The 20266-nt window shown below is 37.4% G+C and overlaps 1 protein-coding gene across 3 annotated transcripts in view; it reads left to right on the top strand.

Moving 5' to 3' along the window:
- LOC149577218 (protein DETOXIFICATION 46, chloroplastic-like) overlaps positions 1 to 20266 on the top strand; it is a 236674-nt gene that overhangs the window by 120599 nt on the left and 95809 nt on the right. The gene's annotated exons all lie outside the window — the stretch shown is intronic.

The raw sequence follows: 20266 nt of genomic DNA on the forward strand, positions 1-20266 counted from the left end.
CCGTGAAGTGGGTGATAACAGAGCAATAAAATTATGGACGCTCGATGGCAAGGAAGTGCCCAATGCAGTCAATGGTTCGAAACTAAAAATCTACTAGGAAAGAAATAATGCACCTCCTCCGCAGACGAACAACTGAGGGACAGCATAAAAATAATAAATATTAATCTATATATGTAAGATCAGTAAATGTAGATAATAGGTAGAGTTGAGCATAATTTTTGAGTATGGATTTGGAAGTAATAAAGGGATGAGAATAAAGAACAGGAATATTAAATTAAAACAAAATAAGTGTCGTACGACCTTTACAGTAGCATAAAGAGGAGAAAATCAGAACCATATGACTATTGGGGAAGGCACAGTCTACACAGTATGGCTCATGAAGTGCAAAGAGAAATTGTGTGCACAAATAGCCACCGTACAGAAGAGGGAGAGGCACCGTATGACAATAAAGGAAGGGTGAAATTTAGACATCATACGGCAAGTTGGCAGCACAAAAGTGTGGCATACTCACATACAACCATTCAGAAGAGTGGAAGGGGAACAGTTTTTGTATAACGCAAGAAGAAGAGAACATGCATTGTACGATGGTCTGTACGACAACCTTGGAGCACATCATACGACCCTGCAGTTACCGTACGGCCGTACAACAATAGGAAATCACATAGAGGAGACTAACATAGACATCGTACGGCTATAAGAGGAAGAATGGCCCTGTACGGACAAAGAAGACACTGTACGACAATGGAGTATGGGTATGATGCCAACCATATGACATAGGCATAGTTAGCTATAAAACACAAAAGTCTGAGATCATCGTACAGGCTCTCTTGAAGGGAAGGAGATTGCAGTACACCAGTAGACACAAAAGAAGGGTGATATGAGGTTCTTAAAAAAAAAAGAAAGATTTGTTGACAATGGAAAACGTATGGTACTAGAGGGACATACATAAATAGGTAATGAAGAAAACATAAGTGGTTGGCAGAAAGAGTGTGGGATTGGAAGAAAATCACAAAAATGGTGTGTTCTATAGACTTTTGTGTGGGTTTTAGTGTGCTAATTTGGCCTGGGGCTTTGCCCCTCGACCTCGCTGGGGGCGTTGCCCCATAGATCCCCAATTAGTGCAATTATCGGTCGTGAGAAATGTGACCAGTTGATGAGACTTGGAGCTACTGCAGGCATAGAGTATATGTGTGCCAGAGGTGTAGAGAGCACTAGAGCAAGCCTTTCGAGAAGGGTGCTACGCTTTGAGACACTTGGAGTACGTGTTGGATGTGAGGCTGTCTTGGTGGATGCATAGAGAGCTCGGAGGAGTTGACCATCCTGATGGAGGTAGTAGAGCGACACATGGCTCAACGTACCCAAGAGTGGAAGCAGAGAAGGCGACACAGGTGGCTATCAAGGTCAGATTGGCAAGGGAGATAGTATTGTGTTATTAGAGGCTACAAATGTAGCGTGTTTTGGAGACCAGTTTGGTGCAGGCATGGGATGAATGTGAAAGTGGTGTGACGGAAAAAGATCTATCTTGTTATAGATGTGTATTACACCCTTTGGAGGAGCTAGGTAGATTAGGTAACAATTGAGAGGGCTCAAGAGGAGTCAGCTGCTAGGTTAGCCACGAAGAGGGCAGCTTGGGAATCCGAGAGAGCAGCCCTGTTAGATAGACAGAGTCAGCTTCAGAAATTGGCAGTGGAAAAGGAACAAATAGCAGCAGAAAAAGAGAGGGTAGCAGATGAGAAGGAGGAGCTGGGAGAGATTGTTGGGATGATGTAGTCAGCTTTAGAGCTTCAGATGGAGGCAAAAGCGGAATTGAAAGTCAGGAAGGAGCAAGTCTACAAGCTACGGGCGGAGTTGAACGAGTTGAGGGTGCGAATGGCCACTACGCTAGGGACACATCCCTCTGTTTAGTACCTATACGTTGACATAATTAGTTGTTATTTTGAGTTTTGTTATATTGCCGTCCGGAGACGACTTTTCTTTTGGGGGGATGATGTTGTCTGTAAATTCTATATTGTAGCCGACGGGTAGAATAGTATCCAAAAGGGCGCGTGATGGTTGAGTCACCCCTTCGGGAAGGTATATGTACACCATTTGGAATGGACTTTGTAAGCATGAACATCATTAGAGTAATTGTAATGTGCATATTGTGTATATGAATAAAGTATCTGTTCTATGTTATATCTTGCTATACTACATGAGATAAGCATCCTTTTACCCTGTATGGTAAACATATTATTCCTGCTATATTCTTGACTAGAGTTCTGAAATATTATTTGTTTATGTATGAGATAATTCCTAATCATGCTTATATGATCCATATCAGATATATCTGGCAATCCCTACTTAAAATTGGATCCAAACTATTCATATCATCACTGATTTGATTCATTACCCATTGCATCATCCATAATCTCTGATTCTCTTACTGCTCAGATCGATAACCAAATAATGGTGGAACGATAATGATTGTTATGTTTGATATTGTTTTATAAACAGACAAGCATGTTGTAGTTTGGCCTGATAAGACCTTCAAAATCAGTATGGTCGCATTTCTTGTAACAGCAACTTCCTCTGGTGTTAATTCTGATCTATAGTTGCTGTGAATGTAAGTGTCTAAGCCTTATTATGGTTTCTGCTCCATCTAAGCGATTTGATACTGGATGTGTTAAAACTTAAAATAATTAAAAGGTGCTCTATGATGTTCTGCTGTATGGACTCTTTGCTGAATGTAATGGATCTGTGGTAAACTTGATCCGCAGATGCTCTGTTGTCTACAGAGGCTGATGTTATGGTATTTCTGTATGAGTCTTCCTGTGGAACAGAAAAGAGTGCCTATTGTCCTCTTTTCACTTTGATTGAATAGTATTTTGTATTCTAATTCATTCAATCTGGTGAATGCCTTTAGTCACAGTTGTGATTGAATGTTTTGCTTGATGTATTTGCTGTTGAATATCTTAGGTGTCGATATGAATTCGCTTCAGTTTCTTCCTTCAAATTTCTTCATCTTCTGAATGATCTCCTTTCAGGTCTTCCATCCTACTCCCTATCTCTCCTATTGGTGTATATCTGATATACATATTTTACACCCATTGAATGACATGCCATTCCATCAATTTGTCACAATTCATAAATCCTATCGTTTGGATTATATTTTTCTAACTCCACAAATCACTGTCTATTACTAGTCAAAACATCAAGGATAATTGTTATCACACTGCTTTGTTAATGTGGTCGCTAGTTTTATTCTTAATGTTAGTCATCACTTTATTTGTAATGTTTGTCGAATACTCTGCCAAGATGTCACAATGTTCCTTAGTTGCTTGAGAAGAGCAATGCTGTCAGCTCTTAGCCATTTATTACTGATAAAATGAGTTTGCTTGTGAGTAGGTTTGCACTGGTTTCAGATGCTAGTTAAAAGCTGTTGTTTATGACAATGTTGTGCTTTTCCAGTTCTATCTCTCTTACTTGGTTGACTAGGATCTATTGAGTACTTTAACTCAAAATGAGCATGAGAAAATGTTCATCCTGGTCTGTATTACAAGTCACACCAGGTTTCTATCTTTGAAATTTCTCTTAATAACATTCTGGAACATGTAAGCAAGCAACTACAATCTGAATATAAACAGACTTATGATATCTTGTACATGCAATTTGTTTCTTGATTTGATTATGTGTGTTGTTTTAGCATCAACGTTTCAAATTACGCTCTGTGGTTCATCATCATAATGATAGAGTTTAGGATGAATAGTGCGATCTGAAACATTGATGCTAAGAAAACACATGCAATTGAATCCAGAAACAAATTGCATTAAAAATGGAGTGTGGAAATCTGATAATGCTAATATCTTGTACAGTTTAATTCATTTTATTAAAATTATTTGCAAGAACCTGTATGCAAACTGAATATGGTTATTCAATAGAAATCTGCAAGTATGAACTGTCATGTCCCCTTTCTAGCGACATAACTTTAACAGTGAATTTGCCTATCATCGACTCTCGTAGGCAAATGATTATGGGAAGAGGGTCATTTTTGTCTCCCGATGATTACATTTTTGCTCTCGGAGAATAATAATTCAGTAAGTGGGGCCTACTCGTTCTAATATTAAATTAAGGGTGTACTCTAACTTTATAAAGTTATTTATTTAATTTTATAAAGTTTAATAATTAAAGTACATCATAAAAGATGATTCCGGAAAACTTCTAGTATCTTCTCAGCGAAGTGAATAAATAGAGGACATAAGGCTCCCATTTGGACAAGCGATTTTGTGGATTCGATTTCTATTACAATTGGAGCAATTTGTAGCCAGTGGTCTGCAAATTTCCATTAGGTCTTTGGGAATGAAAACTCCCTTGGATCTGCATAACTGAGGTGGTGAGATATCCTCCAAAGGGTTGCACATTGGAGATGGTCTTCTGCCATTTCATGTTGAAATTATTTGCATTTTCGGATTACTGGAAGGGTGACGTTTTGGAGTCTTGAGGGTTGGCGAATCTGAGCATTTGAGAACAACAAATTGTCTTGCGGCTTAGAGTACCATTTCAGAAGGACCGGCAGAAGGAGCTAGGGTTACATTTGTATAAGTCGGCAGCTGTTTTCGGGCCTTATTTTCGATTTTATCCACTGTTCTATAGCGGAACATTATCAAATAGCAGATGGACAAAGGAAATCCGGTTCCGCAGACTCTCGATCGCGAGAGATAAGGACCTCATCCATAGCAGCGTCGCGGGTTGAGGGGCGGCAGTTCAGGACCAAACCAATATCCATTTTCGGCACAGTGGTCATCATAATAAACCCCCGCGGCAGGTGGTAACAGTATCGGCACGAGTCTTAGATAAATCGCGCAAGACCAGTAGCGGCAGTCGGGAAGCATCGGCCATAGCAATCACTGCTAAGACGGCAGCGGGAAGGAATCAAATTAACAAATATCCAGGTTCCATTGTTGCGTATATTCCTGATTGGATTTTGATTATTCACATCTGCTAATACCGTAGCATTTGTATTATTTAAAATTTTCCTGTTACTGCTACCAATTCGTATTGGACATTTGGTGAATTTACTGGATATTTCATGTAATGAAATTTTATGTCAATGTGATAAGCGAAGTTCCTCATTTCTGAATTGTTATTTAGAGACCTAAATAGAGCGGGTTTTTTCAACAATATCAAGCTTGATTGATAACTGTTTGACGAAATGTCTACCCCTTGAAAGTTTTAAGATTTTAGGTGTTAAAAAGAAGCAATAACCTGTCAGGGATATTTCAGTGGTATCAGAGCAGTAGTCCTGCCATCCTGTTGGGTAGAAATATTTTATGCAACCATTTTCCAAGTACTATATTCGCAGGAGAACAATATTTAAGGATAGAGATATGGGTGAAAGACAATCACAGTGTCCACCGAGATTTCCCAGAATCGATGATGATGAAACCAGAGAGTTTTACAGAATCATGACTACCGGACAGCAAGAAATAGCTCAGTCACTACAGGCTTTGACTACCATAATGGAAAGAGTTGTTCAGCCCAGGATTCAGGAACAAGGAAGAGGCACATCTGATCATGATAATAGAAGTGTGGCAGGATCACAGGGTGCACCTAGGCACAGATCATGGACAACAAATAGGCCTACTTGTCCCACTTTCCTAAGGGAAGAGGCTCAAGAGATGGGAGAAGATGATGTACCGGATGATTTCCAGGATGATCTTAGGGCTGCTACTGCAGAATGGCAGGCATTACCCCCGCATGTGCGTGAACTATTGAACTTTGATCGCTATTTAAACCAAAGAAGAGAACATATGAGGAGCAGCCGCCAGAATAGGAGGTCTAGAGGAGGATATGATAGTGACTTACAACGAGCTGTTAGCAAACTCACTTTACCATTTTTCGATGGTAGTGGTCAGATGACAGCACAAGCTTGGATTCATAAGTTGGACACGTTCCTAGCATTAAGGCCTATGTCTGAAATAGATGCCATCAGGTATGCCACCTTGCATCTGGAAGGCGCAGCTCATGATTGGTGGTCACATGGAATGGTTACTTTGCAGCATAATCAAGTAACATCGTACCAGGACTTTGTGGATAGATTGGTTGAACGTTTTGATAAGAAGGATCCAGAAATTTATTTTCGCGACCTTGCACAGTTAAGACAGTCTGGCAATTTGGAGGTTTATATTAGTGAATTTCAAAGGGTGTCAGTCATGGTACAAGATGTGTCAGAAAGGAGGTTAGTTATCTTATTTACAGAAGGATTATCTGAACCTCTCAAGGGATGGATTAAGGCATTTGATCCACCAATGCTGCAGGAAGCCATGAGGAAAGCACGGAGTATGGAGCTTACAGCACCTTCTAGCAGGTTCACTTCAGGTTCACTTCCAGGAGTACTACCTCTTTCAGAGACAATAAGAAGTTTGATAAGAATAAAGGGAAGAGCATTGAAACCAAAGGAAAATCTACTACACCCCTGGATGCAGAAGCATTAAACGACTTGCGCAGGAAGAAATTATGCTTCTATTGCAAAGGTCCATATAACAGGGATCATGATTGTCCTTTGAGACCTAAAGGAAAAGCCAATAGGGTTATGTGGGCATATTACGAAGGATCAGATTCCGACAGTGCAGCAAAAGAGGATGAACACAGTGGTTCAGAGTCTGAGGAAGAGACAGGAAATTCAGAACAAAAAGAAGAACCTGAATTGCATTTACAGCAAGGGCGTTTGTCTAGCATTCAGCAGGAAGGATCTTTTAGATTACATGGTGTTCTAGCAGGACAGAAGGTGATCACATTGGTTGATACAGGAGCTACACACAATTTCATCGATGCACGATTGATCGAGCGCCGTGGTATTAAGACAGAAGAATTTGAAGGTCTTCGAGTACAGGTTGCTGATGGTTACACTCTTAAGTGTAACAGGATGGTTAAAGACATGCCGTTACGCCTGAACAATTATGAGTTCAAGGCAGATTACCATGTGGTCAATATGGGCGACTTGGATATCGTTTTGGGGATGACATGGTTATGTTTATTAGGTGAGGTCACTTTTCGACTCCAGGACATGGAGATCAAGTTTGAAGTGGATGGGAAACAACATGTGTTGAGAGCTATCCGGAATAGCGACATCCGAACAATTTCTCTCAGACGATTAGAAAGATTGGTCAGACATGAGGAAATTGAATGGGCAGCCATGTGTACTCTCATGCCTACACAGGAGGAACAACAAAAGACAGAATATCATCCTGACATACGAACATTGAGGGAAAAATATAGTAAGGTATTTAGTGATATTCCACCTGGTACACCACTTGATAGAGGGATTGAGCACATCATCGAATTAGAAGAAGGTGCTAAACCAGTCATGATCACTCCATACAGGCATCCAAAAAGGCTCAAAGATGAAATAGAGAAAACCATCAAGGAGCTTCTGGCGATGGGACACATCAGACCCAGTAAGTCTCCTTTTGCTTTTTCAGTAGTCTTGGTTAAGAAGAAAGATGGTTCGTTACGGATGTGTATAGATTACAGGATGCTGAATAAAAAACCATTAAGAATAGATATCCTATTCCACGGATTGATAAGCTAATAGATGAACTGCATGGGGCATGCTACTTTAGTAAGATTGATTTGAGATCAGGTTACCACCAGATTAGAGTCAGAGAACAGGACATTGAGAAGACTGCATTCAGGTGTCACTATGGGCATTTTGAGTTTGTAGTAATGCCATTCGGATTGACCAATGCACCAGCTACTTTCCAGTCCACCATGAATAAGGTTTTCCATCATTAGCTGAGGAGGTTTGTATTAGTTTTCTTTGATGATATCTTGGTATACAGCCGAACATGGCATGAGCATATGGAGCATCTAGAGACAGTATTGAAGACCCTGCAAGCAGAGTCCTTGTACGCAAAAGAGTCTAAATGTGATTTAGGCATGATCGAATTATTATACTTGGGACATATTATCAGTAAAAAAGGAATACGGATGGACCCTGATAAGATTCGCGCTATTATGGAGTGGCCTACTCCTGAGAACCTGACACAGCTGAGAGGGTTCCTTGGTTTATGTGGCTTCTACTGCATATTTGTTTGCGGATATTCGTGACACGCGGCTCCTATGACAGATTTGCTTAAAAAGGGAGCTTTCGTTTGGACAGCAAAGGCACATGCTTGTTTTGACAGATTTAAGGAGATCATGACTTCATGTCCGGTACTAGCATTGCCTGATTTCTCGAAGCCATTTGAACTCCAGTGTGATGCTTCAGGAGATGGTATTGGGGCTATTTTGATGCAGGATAAACACCCAATTGCATATGAAAGCAGAAAACTTCGTGGGCCAGAGAAAACATTCAGCATTTACGACAAGGAGATGTTAGCTATCATGCATGCATTAGCTAAGTTCAGACAGTACTTAGTAGGTGGCAAGTTTTGCATAAAAACTGACCACAACAGTTTAAGACATTTCCTTGGGCAAAGGGATCTCAATGATAGGCAGCAGAAATGGGTCAGTAAGTTACAAGCATATGACTTTGATATATCTTATGTTAAGGGCACGCAAAATGTGGTAGCGGATGTCTTGTCACGCAAACCACATCTTAGTTCGATGATTGAAATCTCTGAGGACTGGAAGCATTTGATTATTGCAGACTATGCTAGAGACCCATGGGCATCTGGGATAGTTGACGGGACAATTGTTGATACCAGGTATACACTTGTGGATGAGTTGATTGTTTACAAGAACAGGATATGTTTAGTCCCAGGATCGAAGGTGAAGCAATTTATTATGCGAGCTCTTCATGATTCACCTATAGCTGGTCACCCCGGATATTTTAAAACATATAAACAGGTGCGAGAACGGTTTACATGGAAGGGACTCAAGAAGGATGTTTTGCAGTATGTTCGTTAGTGTTCTGTTTGTCAATAGAATAAACAGGAGCACACCTTTCCAGCAGGACTTCTACAGCCACTTCCCATTCCGCGTCAGAAGTGGGAATGCATATCCATGGATTTCATTACCGGGTTGCCCAAGACTCAGGGTCGTGATTGCATTTATGTGGTGGTAGATAGACTAACGAAATATGCTCATTTCTTTCCCATCACCACGACTTATACTGCAGTACAGGTAGCCGAGGTATTCTTCAGAGAGGTTTTCAGGTTACATGGGATACCCCGCAGTGTTGTCAGTGACAGGGATAGTAGATTCTTGAGTCATTTCTGGCAAGAGGTGTTCCGATTATGTGGCACTGAGCTCACACCCAATACCAGTTATCATCCGCAAACCGATGGACAAACAGAGATAGTAAACAAATGGGTGGAAGGCTACTTGAGGAATTACATGGCTGATCAGCAGAAGGCTTGGGTAAGATGGATTTATTTGTGTGAGTATTGCTATAACACAACTTTCCACATGTCTATCCAGATGACACCTTTCCGAGCATTATATGGCTATGATACACCGAGTTTCATCGACTTGTTAATGGGTGATGTTCGGGTTCCACATGCCGGGGATTTGATGCAAGAAAGTAAAGACATTATTAGCTCTCTACGGGATAACATAGCTCGGGCACAGAATCAGTATAAGCAATATGCAGATCAAAAGAGGACGGAGAGGAGCTTTGTGGTAGGTGACATGGTTTACTTAATGCTTCAGCCATTTCGACAATCTACTCTCAAAAAGAGTGGGTCAGAGAAGCTTAAGCCTAGGTATTATGGACCTTTCAGGATCATCAGGCGAATAGGGGAATTGGCTTATGAGCTTGAGCTTCCAGCAGATAGCAAAGTATATAATGTGTTTCATGTATCACGCCTCAAAAAGGCGTTGGGACAGAATGTGATACCCTCTGCAGCATTACCTCCCTTGGATGATGAAGGGAAATTGATCCTAGTGCCGGAATTCATTTTAGAAAGCAGAGAAAAGCAGCTCCGCAGAAGGGTAATCAGAGAATATTTGGTTAAATGGAAGGATCTACCAGTCGAAGATGCTACTTGGGAAAATGAAACAATTTTGTAGCATCCAGCTTTGAGATTGCTTGAGGGCAAGCAATTTCAGGAAGGGCGGACTGTCATGTCCCCTTTCTAGCGACATAACTTTAACAGGGAATTTGCCTATCATCGACTCTCGTAGGCAAATGATTATGGGAAGAGGGTCATTTTTGTCTCCCGATGATTACATTTTTGCTAACGGAGAATAATAATTCAGTAAGTGGGGCCTACTTGTTCTAATATTAAATTAAGGTTGTACTCTAACTTTATAAAGTTATTTATTTAATTTTATAAAGTTTAATAATTAAAGTACATCATAAAAGATGATTTCGGAAAACTTCCAGTAACTTCTCAGCGAAGTGAATAAATAGAGGACATAAGGCTCCCATTTGGACAAGCGATTTTGTGGATTTGATTTCTATTACAATTGGAGCAATTTGTAGCCAGTGGTCTGCAAATTTCCATTAGGTCTTTGGGAACGAAAACTCCCTTGGATCTGCATAACTGAGGTGGTGAGATATCCTTCGAAGGGTTGCACATTGGAGATGGTCTTCCGCCATTTCATGTTGAAATTATTTGCATTTTCGGATTACTGGAAGGGTGACGTTTTGGAGTCTTGAGGGTTGGCGAATTTGAGCATTTGAGAACAACAAATTGCCTTGCGGCTTAGAGTACCATTTCAGAAGGACTGGCAGAAGGAGCTAGGGTTACATTTGTATAAGTCGGCAGCTGTTTTCGGGCCTTATTTTCGATTTTATCCACTGTTCTATAGCGAAACATTATCAAATAGCAGATGGACAAATGAAATCCGGTTCCGCAGACTCTCGATCGCGAGAGATAAGGACCTCATCCATAGCAACGTTGCGGGTTGAGGGGCGGCAGTTCAGGACCAAACCAATATCCATTTCCGGCACAGTGGTCATCATAATAAACCCCCGCGGCAGGTGGTAACAGTATCGGCACGGGTCTTAGATAAATCGCACAAGACCAGTAGCGGCAGTCGGGAAGCATCGGCCATACCAATCACTGGTAAGACGGCAGTGGGAAGGAATCAAAGTAACAAATATCCAGGTTCCATTGTTGCGTATATTCCTGATTGGATTTCAATTATTCACATTTGCTAATACCGTAGCATTTGTATTATTTAAAATTTTCTTGTTACTGCTACCAATTCGTCTTGGACATTTGGTGAATTTACTGGATATTTCATGTAATGAAATTTTATGTCAATGTGATAAGCGAAGTTCCTCATTTCTGAATTGTTATTTAGAGACATAAATAGAGCGGGTTTTTTCAACAATATCAAGCTTGATTGATAACTGTTTGACGAAATGTCTACCCCTTGAAAGTTTTAAGATTTTAGGTGTTAAAAAGAAGCAATAACCTGTCAGGGATATTTCATGAACTGAATAATTTTCACTGTATTAACTTCTATCAGCAACCTTTGGAAACCTTTTTACACAACTTTAGAGCAGACTTGAAAGAAAATTTAATGCACTGTTATAACTGATCTGAATCTCAACAAAAAATTATTACCAGTCACAGCATGTTCATCACACCTTTAAATCTCAGTATATGAAAGAACTTTCTTCTTTATGACAGCATCAAACCTTCACACGTCATTTATATATCTCATTTATAGTTCTCATGTCTATTCTCCTCTTAGAATATTTAATACATATCTGATATTTCCTTACAAACAGAACTCCGTTATAAACAATATACACTAATTGCATTCGCAAAATATAATCCTTCACATTCAATCACACACATACTTATCCTACCATTGAAAAAAATATATAAATAGAGTAAAACCTTCCTCTATGAGCAGGAACACTTAACTTCCACCAGTTAGGGAGTTGCAACTATCAATGCAACCAACAAACATACGTTCAAGTACCATTGAACCAAAAGCTAAAGTATTATTTACTTGACAAGTCTATACATATCTTTGATGGCAATGATGAAGTTTATAAAAACCATCCAAGGAAAGAATAACAGACTTTTTATCTTTGAAACTGACTACAATAGTCAATTTATTGATAACTAGTGACGAAAATTGCAGCAATCTGTTACATGCTTTTACACTTTATTTTGCAGATTAAAATAAAATGGAAGCAAGCAAAGACAGTCTTCATATTTCTCTGAGACAATCTCGAAGACCATTTTATATTTCATTTTTGTTTTGAAAATAAGATTCAATTATTAAATTGATCTTATAAACTTTGCAGATCAAATCACCTGGATCAAACCCAGATATGATTTGATCCAATATAGACCTAAGCAAGACCAAATCAGATTTTATTTACTTGACATCAATGCCATCAATGCTAATTATCTTCCTCTTTGGCATTCATGTCAAAGCCCCAAAACTCAACAGAACATATCCATCACCGAAAACATAATCTGATCATCAAAGTCATAATCACTAGAATCTGAACAAAAATTAGTAATCTTAATGTGATGTCCCCTTTTTCAAGGGAATTTAATAAACAAATGATAAGACTAAAATATAAAATGGATGAACTAAAATGAGAAATTGAAACAGAACTGACTAATAAAATTAAAATATAACAGTAATATATAATAACAATAGTAAATTAAAATCTAAAGAACAAATAAAATGAATAATAATACTAAAATAAAAATATATAAAATAATAATTGAATAATTAAATAAATAATAATAAAATTGGTATGATATAATGGAAAATCTATTAAGCCATGGATGGATGAGGTATTAAGCAATTAAGAAAGTTCTAGAAGATAAGTCCTATTAGTTTTGATACAACCTATTATCATTTGGGGACAGTCCATGACAAATACATTCCAACTCGATGGCATATGGTGGCAATGTTCTTCAAGACAAGTATTACGACATAAGAAGACATACAATCATCGATATATATCATCAATCTTGTGCTAGTAATGTGCCTTAATAGCTTCGTTGATGATCAAGAAACAAGTAGAGTTCAATCATATTAGCAATGAGACCACCGAAAGGTGGTGGTTGACTGACTGAAGACCAAAATCTAGAAGTCGTGGAAACACTTTTTATTAATTAGAAGCTAAGTCTCCCATTCATTCTCATGAGAGATGGCTTCTTGTGAACCACGACTCATGAAACATGAGTCAACGAGTTTGACTTAGAAACTACATAGTTTAATCTTGATAGTAATATCATTGCATGTTAACTAGTCAACCTCCAAAAAAATCTGATCTAGATAGCTTTACGCAAAGCATAACATGCCATGACAAGTCCTATATCAACTTGTTAACTCTTCTTCCAAAGTATATCTATACAAATGGGTCTGTTGTCCTGCATTTTGTCACCACAAAATGTTGGTAACACCGCAAAACTTTTTCAAGATAGTTTTGCGTATCTGTAAGCTTGAATTTGATATTCAATTGCTTAATGTTGATCGATCAATCCATTTCAATTCATATATGAAATTGTTTTATTGAAGTATTTCGTTAAGTCCTTTTCATTTTGCTTTCTGTTGAGCCTTTGCTTGATTTTTGAGGCCTTAATCGCCCTTTTCTTTACTTTTGAGTTTGCATTTGTTGGTTTTTAGTCCTTTGGTTTTGCTCATGTCATGCCTTATCTTTTCTTTTCGATTCGGTCTAATCTAGAGTGTAATTGGAGTTGTCAGTCAAAAGATATGGTCATTTTAATGCCCAAAAAGTGGACCTTTTTGATGCAACAACATGATTAAAAATATCATGTTATATTTCTAATTTGACATTCACTTTTTGAAAAATATAACTTAAATTCACTTTATGTTATGTTTTAAAGTTCTTTTATCTTTTAATTTTTCACTTAAAGTAACTATAGTGCACTTTATGTTATATTTTTAAGATGAGTTACTTTTTAATTTTTCACTTAAGTGACTATATTAACTATATAGTTCAATCTAATTTTTACTTTTTAAATGATATTTACATGTTATATTATTAATATGATATGTAAATATAATTTAGGTCCCAATTAAGTAATACTTTAATGAATTTAAATTGACATGTGCTTATTAAATCATTTAAAAGTCATCAAAAGTGGAGACTTTATGTGTCATTACATGTAAAATCCATCAAAAGTGGACATTTTACATGTCATTGCATATAAAGTTCAACTTGAAATCAAAAGTGGACTTTTTTGATGTCATTACATCAAAAGGCTCTCAAAAGTGGACCTTTTTGATGTCATTACATCAAAAGGTAAGTTTGTGTCATTGCATCCAAAATGTGAGATGTAACTTAAAATGTGTAATTGCATCTAAAAGGTCCGATTTTGATTGCTTGCGCATTTTAAAACATGCCATTGACCCAACAAGGTCCGATTTGCCTTATTTGCACATTTTAAAATATGTTATTGACTCTAAAAGGTTCAATTTTAAACTAAAACATATTTTAATATGTATATTGGCCTCTAAAAAGTTTGAATTTGAAGAAATACATGTCATTGCATATAATTTTCAACTTAGAAGTATTAATCCATCATAAGTGGACCTTTTTGATGTCATTACATCAAATGGCTATCAAAAGTGGACCTTTTTGGTGTCATTACGTCAAAATGTAAGTTTTTCTGTCATTGCATCCAAAAAGTGAGATACAACTTAAAATATGCATTGCACCCCAAAGGGTCCAATTTTAACTAAAAGCATGTTCTAATATGTGTATTGCCCCCCAAAAAGTCTAATTTTGAAGAAATGCATGTATTTGCTCTCCAAGAATCCGATTTTGGAGATTGTGAGAGATTTACTTGATTGTTTTGCATGAAATCTTCTCCAACAAGGTCATTTTTGTTTGGCAATGAATTTTCTAACATCAAAAATGGATTTATCTTGCTAAAAAACATTTTTTCAAACTCCTTCCAAGGGCACTTTTTGGAAAAATCTTCAAATAAATCCATTAAGAATTATTTAAATCATGTTTTTGCAAGGAAAAGAGGCGTCTTGGCATCTTCAATCATTTGCAATACATCTTGGCTCGCATTTTTGCACTTGGAAGCCAAAAACGAATTCATTTTGTGCCTTTCAGGAATCACGTTTTTACTAAAAACGCCCAGAAAATTGGGGTATTTATACACTTTTTTGCATTTTGGAGTCACATTTTTGCATATTGATCCATTTATATGCATTTGGGGAAGTTGTTTTTGCATTCACAAGTCAAAAATGACTCAAAAACATGAATTTTTTGGCCACGTTTTTGCAAAAACGGCCTAGACTTTTGCATTAAAAAGTGACGTTTTTGTTCAAAAAACTTAAAAAATGACTTTTCAGCCCATAGATTTGGATCAAGAGGGGTCATTTTTAAGTTTTAATGCATGCTATTGTCTTTGGAGACCATGTATTTGGCATTTTCATGTCAAATTCGACCCTTCATTGCTCATTAATATTTGTTGAATGCAATTACAGAAAAAGTCAAATTATTGTTTGAGAATCTGGATTTTGAGGAGAATTGGTCTTCAAACTCAATGACTCTTGCTATTTTGGCTCTTTCATCTCCAAGTCAGTGGACTTTTTCAAACTTGCTGATTAATTCATGCTTAACTTGCTATTTCTATCATAGTTACGAGACTCGGGCTCGCCTCTAACTCGAAAAGTCAAAATCCGACTCGGACTCGGACTCGACGATCAGACTCGGCAAGGACTTGAAAAATTGAAAAACCCATGAAATTCAAAGATTTTAAAGGATTTTAAGATTGTTTCATGGATCTTTTAGTCAATTAACATCAAATACACAATAATTGAGATAAATAAAAGTTACTTAATAGAGATACACAATTTTGCATAGATCACATAAGTATAAAAGCGAATTTTTGAAGAAAAAAAATTGAATAACACAATATAAAGTTATAAACTATAAAGTAATAAACATAGTGTCACTTCTGTGTTAAAGACTCAAATGTCTACAATATTCACGGATTATGAAATCCATGGTATCAAAAGTTCAAAACATATATCAAAATAACAACTAGAAGACTAAGGCTCATAATAGTCTATGTCCTCCTATGAGTGCGTCTAAGATAAGTCATAGAAGACTGTAGAGCCATCCTCTCTCCCTGTGTTTGAGGTTGAGCTTGAACCTCATCCTCATTCTCATCCTCATCCTTACCCACATAATCCTTGTCATTAGACTCAGATCCATCACTCCTAGTCTTAGGTTCCTGCACTCTATCTCCTTGTGCTCTAGCCTCCTCGACTGCCATCGGTACTGCCTCAGTCTCCTGATCCGCCTGATCTACCCACTCCACATTTTCATCACTGAGGACAGGATCAACCATCTTTGTGTTCCACTCTGAATAAGGATCAACATTCTCTAATACAATTGGTGATGTATTGGTGCCAAGGATCTGTCTATGGCGAAGGCGAAGGTTGTAGTGAAAAAAGACAAGATTATTCAATTTTTTCACTGCCAACCTATTACGCTTCTTCGAGTATATGTGCTCAAATAGACTCCAATTACGTTTGCATCCTGATGCACTAGATGGTTGGCTCAAGATGCGAATTGCAATCCTTTGTAAATTTGACACCTTTGTGCCAAACATCTCCCACCATGCATTTGAAACAAGAAAATTTTAAATCATATCAATAACTTTGAATTTATCAAATTAAAATGGTAATAGAATTAGAAATTAGGATGTAGAATTAAAGATTTTTACCAAGCATCAATTCTGTCTTATTTTTCTTGCACAACTCCTGTACAAATAAGTCCCCTTGAGCTTTCTTAAACAACTCAATCTCACAGATTACAATTGTTCCAACTCTTGAATTAGGTGACATTCTCTCTACAACATCATAGAGGCCGCTCCACTTCTCATCATCAGCTTTGAAATGTGGGCTGAATTGGTATGCTGGATTAAGGAAGTAGGCCGCTGCATGTATAAGCCTGTGAAGTAGATTGTGCCAACATTTATCAATGACATGCCATATAGGTCCATACCCATCTCGATTCCCTGCAAAAAAAGAACGACTGGCCTCCTTCACCCTATCCATGCCCTGATAAATGTAGCCCATTGAGGGCTTCTCTCCATCAACAGTTCGTAGGAGAACAACAAGCGGCTTTACAAACTGCAATCATTATTGAAGTTGGAAAAGAAATAATCAGCTTTATGTTTTTCTTCAAAAAATGAACAATAATTTATAACATAATTTCATAAACAAATTAAAGTTGAAATGAGGACAAAAAAGAAAATTACCGTCACAATATCAGCAATCGGTGTCCAAAAAGAAGCCTCATCAAAAACGTGATCAGCTGCATCAATCCCTATAGTGGTATTTGCATATGATGATGCAATCCACTCCTCACTAACAAACATGCATCTCAAACCTCCATTTGAATCAAACAAAGATTTCAATTTGAGAAAATTGGTTGCAAATCTAGTGACCCCTGGATGAGACAAGTCTTTTTGCTCATTGTGTTTCCTCATGAGGTTGAGGACCCATGTACGATTATATATGAATTTGCATACACTCCTTCCTTGCTCTATAATTGTTTTTATCCAAGGAAGTTTACCAAAATCTTCTAACATGAGGTCAATGTAGTGAGCAGCACAAGGGGTCCAAAATATGTGAGTGTGTCTCTACATAAGAAGCTTTCTTGTAGCAACATAATTTGCTACATTATTTGTAACTATTTGCACCACATTCTCTTCACCCACGTCCTTTATCACTTCATTACCTCACAAAGATATTCAACATTTTTTGTTTTTTCTGAGGCATCAATTGATTTCAAAAAAACTGTGGCACCTGAAGAAAAAAAAACAAATTAGTATAATGATTAATGATGAATCATAATTTATAAATTCATAATTTATAAACTTAATCACTTAAGTACAAGTTCTACTTCTAAATTTTTAATGTCTAAGACTCTAAGTACAATTACCTAACGAGGAGACAAGAAAGTTGAGGGGTGTTCTACTTTTATCAGTCCAACCATCAGTCATGATGGTGCAACCCTTTGTCTTCCACACTTCACGCTGCTCCTTGATTGCACCTTCTACATCAGCCAACCTTTGATTCAAAATAGGGCCTCCTAGCTCGTCAGCACTAGGGGCTTTGAACCCGGACCATAAACAACAACATCGATTCCAATTTGCCAATAAAGGGACCTAAAACAAATTAAATAAAATTTAAAGTTAAAGAAATTAGTATATTATAAATAAATTTGAAAACAAAATACAAATTAAAATAAACAAAATAAGCATATTATTGTTTCTTGAAAGTTGAAAGTTGAAACTTTGAAAGCAAGAGAAGACATTAATTTAAATTTAAATAAATAAGTACCTTGCCGCATTGAATGAAATGTTGTTGTAGATGAAATTTCCAAGTGCCAATTTTGCATAATCATGCTTCTCCTTGTTCTAACCCATGCTCTTGAGCGATGGTTGTGCACCTGGAGCCGTGTGTGGAACAAACATGGAATCGAGTGTCGATCTTTGTTTACGAATATGAGGCCCAATGGTCAAGCTCGTAGAAGCAATGGCTTCCATAGGTGGAGTAGGGGATAATGAAGAGCGAAAACTAGAAGATCTCGATTGGGCTAGTTGTGCTATTTTTTTTTAAAATTCTTTTTTCTCCATTTTCTCCTTTAGAAGAGTTAGTATGTCTCGCATAACATCTTGGGGTACATCTTTGCATTTTTTAGCATCACATCTAGGTATATGTGCTAGGTGATACTTCAATCTATTTATTCCTCTCCCACTATGTACCACACCACAATGCCAACATGTAACAACTCTCTTTTTGTGCCCTGGGATGGCATGTTTCCAAGCCCTATCCCCCTTGCTATTGCACTTGGGTTTGCATCAGGGTTAAATGCAGGCTTAGGTATGAATAAATTATAAATAGAAAAAAAATAGTATCAAATCAGATTTTTAAACTTTAGGGCCTCCTTACTTTGTCATCAACCTAATTTAGAATAAATCTAGATTCTAAACAGTAGATAGTAGAAGTAGAGACTAAACAAATGTAAACAAAATTAGAAGTAAAAAATATGAATGTAAAAGTTTAAAAATATTACAAAACAACACAAAGAAATGCAACTTGTTGCTTACCTCTTCAAATTTGCACAAAGTCAAACAATGGAAATGCAAGTCTGTAGAAGCTTCCTCCAAATGCTTCCTTAAGTTCCTCTCAATGCTTAAGTGCAAGCTACAAAGTTGCACAAACCATCAGCAATCGATACGGGAGAGCCAACCGGTTTGTTGATTTCTCTCTCAAAACCCCAATATTCTTCTCTAACTTTTTCCTCCGTAAAGTTTCTGCAAATTTATTGGACTGAATATAGATTTGATTCTTCTTTCTCTATCTTTTTATAACTTGCTATGAGTAACTTAAGATTATTTCCTTTTACTGGATTATAAATGTAAATCAGAACTTTGTCTTTTACTTCTGCAATTCGTATGAAGGCAGTAATGACTAAGGATAAGACTTGTATTGATCTTGCGTGCTCTTAGACTTCATCCTTTTCCTCTATAAGTATAGGAGTCAAGAGGTTCCAAAAGTCATTTGCTTAATCCCCTAGAAGTCGACGACTTTCCAATGGTAATTACATATTAATTAAAACACAAACAATGTTGTTAGTTAATACGAATACAACCTCCTAAAGATAGACACCGATCTTGAAGAAGGAATAATGCAACTTAGACTTGGTTCTCTACTTATCATGCTATATCAGATCAGATCGATCTATTATCAGATCAGTATGCTTTATCAAGTTACAGATTTAACATCCTCTCTCTTGTGAGCATAAGCAAATGGTGGAATGACCTTTTTAGGTCAATTAAATGTTATAAGAACCAGAAAAGTTCAACTTAAGTCAAGGTTTTTAATGTTTTTTTTGCACTTTAAGTGTTTGCCACCGGCGAGAGTCCTAGGCTTGGGACTTAGCGAGTCTAGCGAAACCTTGAACTTGGCGAGTCCATGTGGACTCTGCCAGGACTTAGTCGAGTCTGAGTCTAGAGGCTAATTGCCTCGGAAAGTAGGACTCTGCTTCAGACTCCCAGAGTCCTGGTCAGACTCGCAGAGTCTCGTTACACTGATTTTTATTCATATTATGGCTTGTATTGCACACTTGTCTATATATATGCCATGAAAAGTGCATTTTGCCTTTAAAAATGAAGAAATGGTTCATTTTCATGTTTTTCGAATTTCCCCAAACTTCAAATTCAAAATTGTGTGTTGAAGTGCTTTGCATGTTGACATGTTTGAGTCACTTTCCAAAGGTACTTTTTTCTTTGTGCTTTTGTGTTTTGTGCTTAGTTGCCGGTTTTCTCCACTTTGGAGAAATTACAAGTTCTTTCCC

The sequence above is a fragment of the Cupressus sempervirens genome, chromosome 1, assembly GCF_028749045.1.
Source record: "Cupressus sempervirens isolate cs-2001-9-10 chromosome 1, ASM2874904v1, whole genome shotgun sequence".
NCBI lineage: Eukaryota > Viridiplantae > Streptophyta > Pinopsida > Cupressales > Cupressaceae > Cupressus > Cupressus sempervirens.